The sequence below is a fragment of the Zalophus californianus genome, chromosome 6, assembly GCF_009762305.2.
Source record: "Zalophus californianus isolate mZalCal1 chromosome 6, mZalCal1.pri.v2, whole genome shotgun sequence".
Classification (NCBI taxonomy): Eukaryota; Metazoa; Chordata; class Mammalia; order Carnivora; family Otariidae; genus Zalophus; species Zalophus californianus.
The window spans coordinates 139,794,055-139,805,095 of NC_045600.1; the positions used below are offsets into that span (position 1 = coordinate 139,794,055).

Genomic DNA, 11,041 nt, shown 5'->3' on the forward strand with positions numbered 1-11,041 from the left:
TATAACCACCTCCTTTAAAAAGTTTTCAATTGTGGTAAAACGCATATAGTATGAAATTTACCATCTTACCATTTTAAGTGTACAGTTCAGTGACATGAAACATAGTCGCATTGTTGTGCTACTATAACCACCACCCATCCACAGAACTCTTTCATCTTGCAAAACTGAAACTCTGCACCCATTAAACAGGAATTCCTCATCCTCCCTCCCCCAGCCCCTGGCAACCACTGTTCTAGTTTCTGTTTCTATGAATTTGACTACTCTGGGTAACTCGGATGAGTAGAGCCATCCAGTATTTTTGTCTTTTTGTGACCGGATGGTGATCAATGAAAAATATAAAATTTTAAATGTTTCCAACACCTGCATATTTTGAAATGTGAAAATGGAAGAGAAAAAAAAAAAAACACCAGCCTTATTTGCAGGAAATATCCTGCCCCCTATGTTGTCTGAATATGGGCGGCACAGATGTGTGTGTGTCAGTCAAAGACTGGACCTGCAGGGCACCAGGCAGCCAGAAGTGAAGCAAGAAGGTCAGCCCGAGTGAAGCCCTTACCAGCTTCTGCTGGACACAGGGAGGGCAGAAAACTCACATGATTATGGGCCCTGATAGGTGATATTAAGGAAGTGAGCAAGTGAGATGGAGATAAAAACATTTCACTTTCCTCTTTACTATTAAAAAAAGGGGAGGGGGGAATGGTTGATGATGATGGCCTTGGTGACACGGACAAAAAGGAGAGGAAGTCTTGGGTTGGAAGGGACCGCACCCTTTTCCACAGGGGTCAATGCTACTCCACCACCCGCAGAACCCCAGCCCTGCCTCCCAGGGACATGGAATGTCCAGATTTTTATGTGAACATTTTCAATCTTATTGACAAGTACTTCTTTAAAAACAGAAAATCTGGGGGCACCTGAGTGGCTGAGGCGTTAAGCGTCTGCCTTCGGCTGGGGTCGTGATCCCAGGTTCCTGGGATCGAGCCCCACATCGAGCCCCACATCGGGCTCCCCGCTCTGCGGGAAAGCTGCTTCTCCCTCTCCCACTCCCCCTACTTGTGTTCCCTCTCTCGCTGTCTCTCTCTCTGTCAAACAAATAAATAAAATCTTTAAAAAAAAAAAAAGCAAGAAAAATCTGGAGGCGCCTGGGTGACTCAGTCGTTAAGCGTCTGCCTTGCGCTCAGGTCATGATCCCAGGATCCTGGGATCGAGCCCTGTGCAGGGCTCCCTGCTCCGCGGGAACCCTGCTTCTTCCTCTCCTACTCCTCCTGCTGTGTTCCCTCTCTCGCTGTCTCTCTCTCTCTCTCTCTGCCAAATAAATAAAAATCTTTAAAAAAATAAAAAAAATAAAAAAGGAAAATCTGTGAGACCCCCCAGTTCACACTTCTGTGCCCCATGTGGCTCCCTGGCCACCAGCATGGAAACCCTAGATGCACACTAGATCCGTGGTGGGTTTGCTCTTCTCTCATCCCTTCGGCTGCTTTCTGAATCAGCGAAGCCTCGGTTTATCCGCGTACACAAGTGAGGATTCCGGCAGGTGGATTCTGTGTGGGCGCACCCAGGCCCGCGGTGGGGGGAGGGGGTGGTCGGTGAAGAGTGGGTGAGAGAGGTGAGCCTTCACATTCTTGAATTCAGGAAGGACAATCTGTGTGTGGTCAGGTGACCTGGGGCCCCACCTGCCAAGGTGGGGCGGTCGGAGGGAAGGCGAAGGCTACGGAATGTCCCTGTGGAAATGAAGGTTTCTGTGTGATCGCCCTCTGGGAGTCTCCCTGAGGCCAGGCAGCCCCTCTCCGCCCCAGTTTAGCCAGGACAGAGGAACAAGGGCAAGGACGGAGAGGTGGACCCAGGCCTAGCTCTAGGGCTTCGTCCAGTGCGGGTAAGGTTGGCTTTGGCACTAAAACCGGACGCCCCTTCCACCTCCCCCCAGCATTCTACCGCAGCGGAGCGCGGGATCCCGGAGCCCAACCACGCGTCAGGAGAGAGAAAAGGAGGCGAGCTGCTGGGGCGCGGGCCTCCGCGAGCTGTTGCCATGGCCACAGGGGACTTTTGATGTGAAGCCCGGTGACCACCCCCCGCACCACCAACTTCCCTTCTCCACTTGTCCTCTGGATGACGTCATGGACGTCCGTGGCCCTGACAGGCCACCTGTGGGCTGGTCTCGGCTTTAAAGCAGCTGTTCTCCCTTGGCCCCCGCAGCCGTAGCGACGGTATCTGCACCCGGAGCACCTCGCGACTCTGGACCTGCCCTCCTGCCCTGGCGGCGCGGCCACCGCTTGAAACAGAACAGATTGCCCGAGAGAGGCAAGTATTCAACGGGTGCTTCACAAAATACCTTCCTCAAACCCCACCCCTCCCCCCGCCCCACATCCCGCCCCTGCTTTGCAGTTCTTGGTGGAGAAGCCCAAGGCGGGGTGGTAAGGGGGCTTTCTTCGAGAAAGAAGTGGAGGGCAGCCGTCTTCCTTCCTGGCCGTGGCGACCCGTGCCAGGTAAAACCCCGAGCAGGGTCCGCCGTCCAATCCTCCCCCGCAGGGAAAGGGCTCGGGATTCGAGGAGCAGCCAACTCGAGCTGAGATTCGCGAGACGGCGCTCAGGGCCGCTTTGGAGGGCCGGAGGAGGGGGGCGGTTGGCTTCAGCACCTGCCAAAGGTGCCTTGCCCGCTGACAAATTCACGAGGGAGCGGGAAGGCGGTGAGGGCGCCTGGGAAGCAGGAGGCGGCTCCGCAGCCCGGCAGCTGAGCGCTCCTACCGGGTGCTCCGGCCCGCTCGAGTTCTGGGGGCGTTTCGTTCTTGCACCCACCAGCCCGGCGACGAAGACACGGGGCTTGCGGTTTGTCTGGCTGGGTCAGGCGCCCGCTCGGCAATGGGCAGCACCAGCCTCGGGAGTGCTCGCTCTCCGGACCCAGACTCCCCAAGCCCACCGCAGCAACCTGGTCTCCGCTCTGCTCGCCCTTCAGAGACCAGGTGCAGCAGACCTGTTGCATGTAGAAAAGCGGCGGGGTTCGGTGTTCCAGGCTTCCCTTCCCGGCCTTGCCCGCCACCAGATCTGTGCGCCAGGAGTCCCGGGATTCTGCCTGCGGACGCCCAGGCAACCCAGCGCCGAAGGAGAAAACGTAGGGGAGTGCCGGGAAGCCACTGGATAATCATCCCAGTGCAAGGGGCTCTTTCTGCCCGCCGCGATTGTGGCAATTACACAATTCGGGGAAGGGAAGGGAGAGGCTCAGGGGATTATGCCCCGGAGGGAACCCGGTCTGCCGAAAAAGCACTTCTTTTGCAGACACGTCCTAGCCTCGCCTTTACCCCCCGGCAAAGGGCACCTGCTCTTCGGGTCCGGACCTCGGAGGTCAGAAACCGGCAGCTGGAGGTTCCCAGAGACCCTCCACCGCGAATCCGAAGCTCCAGCTTCAGCACCAGAGGCTGGACAGCGCCCGGACCCGAGAGAGCCCCGACTTCGCGGGCGCTAAATTCTTCAGCCCCCACGCAGTGGAGGCCAGGAGGTGAGGCAGGGTTCGCCGAGGTGGGGGGTGGGGGGGAGGGACTCCTCTTCCCCATCTCTCCAGGAGCGTAGGTGTCGGATTCTAGGAGGGCATTCTATCTCCCCATTCTCTAAGACCAATTGGAATAACTTGGTGCAAAGTGCCCGAGGGTGCGGAAGAGAGAGGAGGCGCGCCCGGAAAAGGTGAGTTTAGGGGCAAGCTGGACAGCGGATCTGCCGGGAGCACCAGGCACTGCTGTGCTGTAAAATATCGCCACATCCTAGCCCTGTTCGCTCTCTCGCTCCCGCCCACCCCCACTTCTTCCTTCCCCCCCCCCCGCCCCCGCAATCTCCGAACGCCCCAGCGCGGATGAAGGAAGGGATGGAGGGAGAAGATACTGAGGCCGAGGACAGAAGCACATTTGATCTGGGTCAAAATGTCTGGGTGTAGGTGAAATCTGTCCGAAATGAACATCAAGGTCCTCAATTTTAGCCAAGGGAGCCCAGAGTGTGCCCTTCACACGAAGAGCAGAATGGTCTTTAGCCAGAGAGGAAAAAAAGCCACGGAGGGGAAGACGTTATCACAAAAGGGCTAACGGAGGTGGGGGAGGAGAAGAGGGGGCAGGACCCGGGCGCTGGAGTGTGGTTACCAGGCAACCAGCCCCAGCCTCCTGTTGTCTTGGTAACTGTGAGTGGAGGGGTTTGGGCCACTGATTATCCGTGAGCACCTTGATTCTTTAAATTATCTGCTGGGGAGCCCCTGCCTTCCCTGGGCTGGAGGGGAGTCACAACCGGTCCTGTCAAATCCCAGAGACTTAAAAGGGAATCCTGGAAGGTGAATTTTTCTTTTTAAGTCAAGGTTCATGGCGAAGCAGCTACTTTTCCACCACGGCAACCCTTCTCACTCTCCCCACCCCCTTCGCTGAGGTAATCCTATCCCACTCTGCCCTTTTTCTGGGATTTACAGTTAGGGCTTTTTTCTTTCTTTTTTTCACTTAGTCCCTTAGACAGAGGGGCCGATCTTCTCCCACCCCCCTTTTTTCCCCTTTAAATGAGAAAAACATATTTGTTCTTCATGGATGAATGGCAGGAAGCCAGGGAAATTGTCCAAAGGTGTCTCTGGTACAGAGAGTGTTTCTCCTTGGTTTGGCAGTGGTTCGTCCCTCCCTAAACAACACCCGCCATGGGAAGGGGCTGAATTCTAGATCACCCCCTCTTTTCACCTCTCCCCACAGACCACACAGTACAGATCGGTAGAAATGCCGCTTTCTTAGCAAATTGCTACTGGCATCACCTGCCTTTGATTCCACGAGAGTCTCCTCTCTTCATTTCCTCTCCAGCCTGCCTTCATAGCAAATGCAGCACTCAAGGCTTTTAATCCTCTGATCTCCTTCCTTTCTCTTGATTGACAAACACTGACTCCATTTTTCATCTGTCAGCCTTATCCACCTGTGTTCATTTGTAGTATCTGTGGGAAATCATTTTACCCATCATTTCCCAAAGGCATTTGTAACAGTCTCAGAATGATTTCAAGGGACATCACTAGTAAGTTAATAGGACAGCTTATGTTCTGTGCACTATTTCACCTAGAATACTTTTCCTTAAGAGCCATGAACTTTCCCTTTCCAAAACGAAACCTTGTTTTAAACTGAGCTATGACTTACAACAGGGAAATCTGTTTCAGGCAGTAACTATCATATCATTATGTGATGCTCTGCATCAGTAAACACACGTTTCATTTTCTCTTCCTCACCTTTTCCTTCACACATTGTTAATGTAAAAAAAAAAATTAATCATGATAACTTCAATCTAAGTTGAAGGTCAAAATAACCCTCCATTGACTGGCTAGTTTGGGGGAGATTTACATTAAAATTCTTTTCCCTCACATGTTACTATAGAAACTTCTTTTTAATACAGACCAGACAGCTGGTCGGCTTTTTGTACTTTTCTTCCCAAAGAAGTGCCTCCTTTATGAATTCTCTGGGTCAGCTATCATTGATCACATCAATAACGTCCCATAGCCCCATAGCAACAGTGTTCTTTTTTTTTTTTAATTATTATTCCCTTTCTGCTCATTTTCTTTATGGACAAAGGGTCTACTTGCGAGAAGAGAACTGAGATCTTATTGGCCAGAAAAGGAGAAGCATTATTTCATTGGTTAGTTTGTATTGCCTTGTCAACCAATCAGAGGATGCCATTTATGCTTTTCTGACTAGCTGAGCGAACGGGGTGCCCAGAATGTTTGAATCTGCCGTAGTTACATCCAGTAGCAAAGGATGGAACTCAGAGTTCTAGGACCCAGGAACTTTGACTAATCCAGATTGCATTTGATTTGCAAGAACGAATTTTGCTACCTAGTTATTTGTAGCTTTCTTGAACAAAAAATACATTGTTCTATAGATTTTTCTTTTCATTTAAAAACATATCTCGATCATCTTTCCAAGTCAGCACAGGTTATTGGTATCAGCATACGAAAGGTCCAGGGACGGGGCACCTGGGTGACTCAGCTGGTTAAGTGTCTTTCTTTGGCTCAGGTCATGATCCCAGGGTCCTGGGATGGAGCACCACATCAAGCCACACATCGGGCTTCCTGTTCAGTGAGGAGTCTGCTTCTCCCTCTCCCTCTGCTGCTCCCCCTGCTTGTGCTTGCTGCCTCTCTCTCTCTGTCAAATAAATTTTAAAAATCTTTAAAAAGAAAAAAAAAGTCCCAGGGAATCTTTGTGATTTCTCCTATTAGTTCAGAATTGGTTTCAACACTTAGGGATTTAGTGAAAACTTTCGGGGGTGAGGAGGGGAAGCTAGAAGACGGAAGAGCTGTGTGTTACCTGTGATGAACATGTATTTCAGCTTTTGGATTCATTCTGTCCAACTTTAGTGTCCCTGGTAGTGTTGTTTTTCTACTTTAACTCTTCATAGCTACTGCTTTGGCTTGCATTTTCAGTGACAAGTAAAAAATCTGGATGGATGGAGATGATGACCCTCCAGTTCAGTGTAAGAGTAGATACATCACTTCCCAGGAAGGCTTGTGGCAGGTAGATGATGGTGATCCCTGACACTGGGATAATCTCCAGTGGCACTGGAGTTGGACAGGTATGTTTTTTTCTTTCTTTCTTTCTTTCTTCTTCCTTCCTTCCTACCTTCCTTCCTTCCTTTCTTTCTTTCTTTCTTTCTTTCTTTCTTTCTTTCTTTCTTTCTTTCTTTCTTTCTTTCTTTCTTTCTTTCTTCTTTTTCCCTGCGCCAAATAGTCCCATTTGGGGATTCTGCCATTAGCCTACACTTCTGTAAAAGAAAGGGGCATTAAATTCCTCCCTTTCCAAGATAGAAACTCTGACAACAGTTTGGAAGAAGGTTTAATGTGAGCACAGACCCCCGTGGTCAGTCTTTTCTTGGTTCTTGACTGGAGGGAATGCTTGGAGTGGACAGATGCTTGATCCTGATGGTGTTCTCAAGGGCCACCTCCCTTAATGGCCCCATCTATGTCCGGGTTTCAGTGGCACCATGATCCCCAGCACTAAACTATAAGCCCTTCAATATTAGGGGCTATATCTTGTACACTTTTGATTCCCTACAATGTAGTCATGCTTAAAATAGGGGCTCAACAAATGTTTGAATTGAATCCTCCAGGCTAGTATCAAGACAATCCCTTAACTTCCTCTTTATGACAATGGCAGCTCTAGCCCTGGACCCTCCCCCATCTCTTCCTTCCAAAAGCTTCTATTCCCTAGCTCTCTTCACAAAAGATAAATGAAGGCTCAGTTCATCGTTACCATGGTTACGTGGAGTGGCCACACTGAGGATCCCTATCACCCATTACTGTCAGGAGGAAAAAAAAGAGGAGGGGATTGGGGATCATTGTCACAGGAGGAAACCATGGAAACAAGCATCGCCAAGGGGATGGCTCTAAATTCAGAGGAAAGAAACGAGAAGTGGGGAGAGGGAGCTGGTGGGCTCAAGGGCAGGTCATGTTTTCAAGGTAACTTTCTCTGAGACTGCAATGGCCTCCTTTGCTATTTGCATCTTTTTTTTAAATAAAGTATTTATTATTTTATTATTTTTTAAAGTAAGCTCTAAGCCCAAGGTGGGGCGGGAACCCATGATCCAGAGATCAAGAGTTGCATGCTCCACGGATTGAGCCAGCCAGGCACCCCTCTATTTGCATCTTCACCCAACCCAGAAAAAGCCCAGAGTTAAAGAATTTAAGAAAACTGGGGCTCATGTCCACTTTCATTGGTCCTGCTAGGAAAAAGCTAATGAAAATGGAATCTATTGTATTCACACCTCATGATCGAACTCTGTGTCTGAATTCTGCCTCTTTGCTAACTAGTTTCATGAGCCAGGCTCTGCGGTAGGCACTGGAATATAATAATGAGCAAAAGAGCCCCTCCTCTCATGGGGAGGGCTAAACAGCTGGAAGGTTGTTGGGCCTCAGAGCTGGGCATGGCTAGTCTTCTCCATGTCCCCCCTCTGTGGCTCCCAGCAAGCCCTGCCCCACTGGATGGAGATAACAAACTGAAGGTTGGAGAGCTGGGCTACACAGGGGGAGAGTTCTCAATCAAAAAGAGAAAGAATTAAAAGCAGCGTCAATAGGGAAGGGTAATTATCCTTCAGCTGCTGCAGAAATAAAATTAGGGCCGCGCTCCCTGAGCCACCAGGATATTGTGGCTTTTGCCAATTAAGAAGCAGGTATGTCCTGCCAGTGCAATTAGAGGCTAGGCTAGACATTGGGGGGCCTTGCCTCTCTTTCATCGGTGACAGTGACCTGGGCTGGGGCAATTCCCTGGGGAGCCCAGCACTGGGCGTCGGGGAAGGGGGACGCTGCCGCTGGGAGGGCATCCTTCCCCTGCTCACAACTGGTTCCCTTTTTCCTCTCCTTTCTATTCTGTTTGCCTCAACACCCTCACCCCCCACTTCATCCTGCGCTGTGTCTCAGCACAGGGAGGATTTTCACCAGGGACGATGACTGTGGAGTTGCAGGGCTTGGGAAGAGGGGGGACCATTACCTGGAGTCCTTCCTTTTTCCTCATCCCCATAATAATACGTTGCTTTATGATTAATGAAGAAAGGTAGAGAAATGAGCCGCCCGCCTGCCTCCCTTTAAAAGTAAGATCTCATTATTAGAGAAGTATGTTCATTACAGAAAATGAAGCACTCCGGAGGCAAGAACAAGAAAAGAAGACATCCCCCTCCTTCCCCGTTCTGAGCCAAGACTTCGGAGGTCCGGGAGGAGCGCTGGGAGGGGACGGACTGGGCGGTGGGCGCGGGGAGCAGCGTGGGCCCCGCCAGAGCGCGCGGGCCAACTGCGCGTGCACAGGGAGTCACCTGCGGGAGAGGCCGGGGGTGTGCGGGGAGAGGCTGGGGGGGGGGGGCGGCGGCGTGGACCGGCTCGCCCCATCTGGAAGACTAGTGATTTTGTTGTTGTCTCACTGCGTCCAACAACAAGTCCCAGTCTGCCGCATGGTGCCGGCCACCCCAGCGGGGTGTGGGCCGGGCCGCGCCCCCCTTTCTGGCTCTCCTTCCAAGTGTTCTTTTTGTGCTTTCTCTATGTCCGCAAACCACCTCCTGAAACCACCGTGCACACCCCGCAGGCAGCACACCTCAAGCCGACTCTTCCAGAAACAAGGACAGATTATAGTGTGAGCTGAAAAGCATGGCGGGGAGGGACACATCACTAAAGGGCACCGAGAGATAATCCCTCTCATTACTCACGAAGTCACCCAACCACCGTTGGGTTGTGTTTGGCCGGAGAGAGCCTCTGTGTGTGCAGGCACAAAGGAGCGAGTACTGAGGGCGGAGGCGCCTACCATGCTTAGCGCCCCCGCAGAGAACACGCCGCCTCCGGCTCATCTGGAGCGTTTCCGCTGCCTACTCCAGGGCTGAGAGAGTGGACTCCTGTGTGTGCAACTTCTTAGCCCCAGAATCTGCCTCAGTGCTGCTGGGTTCAGAGGCATCGCCAAGGGAAAAACTGGGGTAGAGTAGCTGTGCTTGCCCCCCCGCCCCGCCCCCCCCCCCCCCCCCCCCGTGACAGAAGCAGTTAACATACAAACCATTTCCCGGTCTCTCTGCAGGGCTCTGCATGTGGGGCAACTTGCCCTAAGGTGGTCGCCAAGTCCCTGTGATGAGACCTTCCTTGGGGACACATTTTTCAAGCAACAATCCCAAATGCCCTCCCCTGTCCTTTCCAAGTGTATTCCCATCCTTCTTCACCCACACAGCAGGCACAAGGCACCCTGGGACCCTCCAGCCAAAGCAGGGAAGGAGTGGTCAGCAGCCTTGGGGGGCAAAAAGGCTGGAAAAATCTTAACACTAAAGCACCTTACCAACTTAAGTTCGGTTGGGAGTTGGACTCCTCTAGGGAATGCTAAAAATGCAACCATTAATTGAGTTCACCCTGCTTCTTCCACTTGCCAGTTGTATGACCTCTGGCAAAGAATTTAACCTCTCTGAAGGAATCAGCCCTTTGCTCCCACCAGAAGCTGCGGTTGTCACTGCTTTGGCTGCTCCATCATCTCCTCCAAACCGATCACTTCTCCCCCAATTCCTGCCTCTTAAATTTCTCTTTATTCCTGACCATGTCTGAAGTCAGTGGGCAACCGGTCCTATTCGAAATCTCATTCACACTTGAGAAGGCTGCAAATTGGTGTCACTCAGCAGGTGTCTGCCCTTCGTTGGGTCCGGGCTGGGGAACAAGAGAGGAAGGAAGTCAAATCTCTCCCTGACAGCCCTCAGCCTCCAGGCCTGGTGTGGAGACAGAAGGGGGAGAGATCCTGCCTCAGTGAAATGAACATCTGGGGAGGGAAGTGGGGTGCACTCCTGAGTTGAGAGATGGGTCAGAGAGCCCTTGCTGGTATGTGGCAGAATGTAAAACAGAGGGAGCTAGGCACTCCCTGGAGGGTGGGAATGGAATTTGGGCTTTGAAGTCAGACACCCCAGTTCTAATCCTGGCTCCACCACTTACTGGCTGTGTGACTTCAAGCCAGCTACTTAACATCTCTGAGCCTCAGACTCCTCACTTGTAAAATGGAATTTATCACAACTAACATGCTAGGTCGTTAATGATAATCAAGCAAGAGAAGCGTCATAATACATAATGGTATATGTAAACACTCAATACTAGTCTCTTTGCCTCCTCTTTCATGGTTTTTCTCTTCCCTGACCTAGGGCAGCCATAGGTCCCCTTTCCTGAAGTAGGAACACATGAGAACTACCATGTCTCTCATATAGTCTCCCCTATCAGGTAGGAGTTTTATCCCATTCAGAGGTTTATCTTTTCCCTCCTTGGTATCTTGTATCAGTATCTTGTCCATTTCAGGAGGCTCAATATATAATGAAAGAATGAATATAGGCCATAGATCCCCCCTCTCCCTCCGCGCCACCACCCTGTTAAAAAAAAAAAAATAGAAACCAAGGATCGGAGAGAGTCCGTGACTTACCTCTAGGTCGTTCAGGAAAATAGACAGCTTACTATTTCTTAATGTAACTTTCTAGGTGTCTCAGAACACAAAAGTGTTGGTGATCCAAGGGTCAGGACATCTGGGTCCCCTTTCCTTAACTGCATGTACCCGATTTGTGCAACCGGCAG

At 51.2% G+C, this 11,041-nt stretch overlaps 1 long non-coding RNA gene across 1 annotated transcript; it reads left to right on the forward strand.

The window, feature by feature from the left end:
* The first annotated feature begins 2,377 nt into the window (after nucleotides 1–2,377).
* Nucleotides 2,378–6,533, forward strand: LOC113910140. Its single transcript, XR_004820156.1, has 3 exons — nucleotides 2,378–2,477; nucleotides 3,265–3,484; nucleotides 6,404–6,533. It is a non-coding gene; the product is annotated as an uncharacterized LOC113910140 (long non-coding RNA).
* Nucleotides 6,534–11,041: the final 4,508 nt, after the last annotated feature.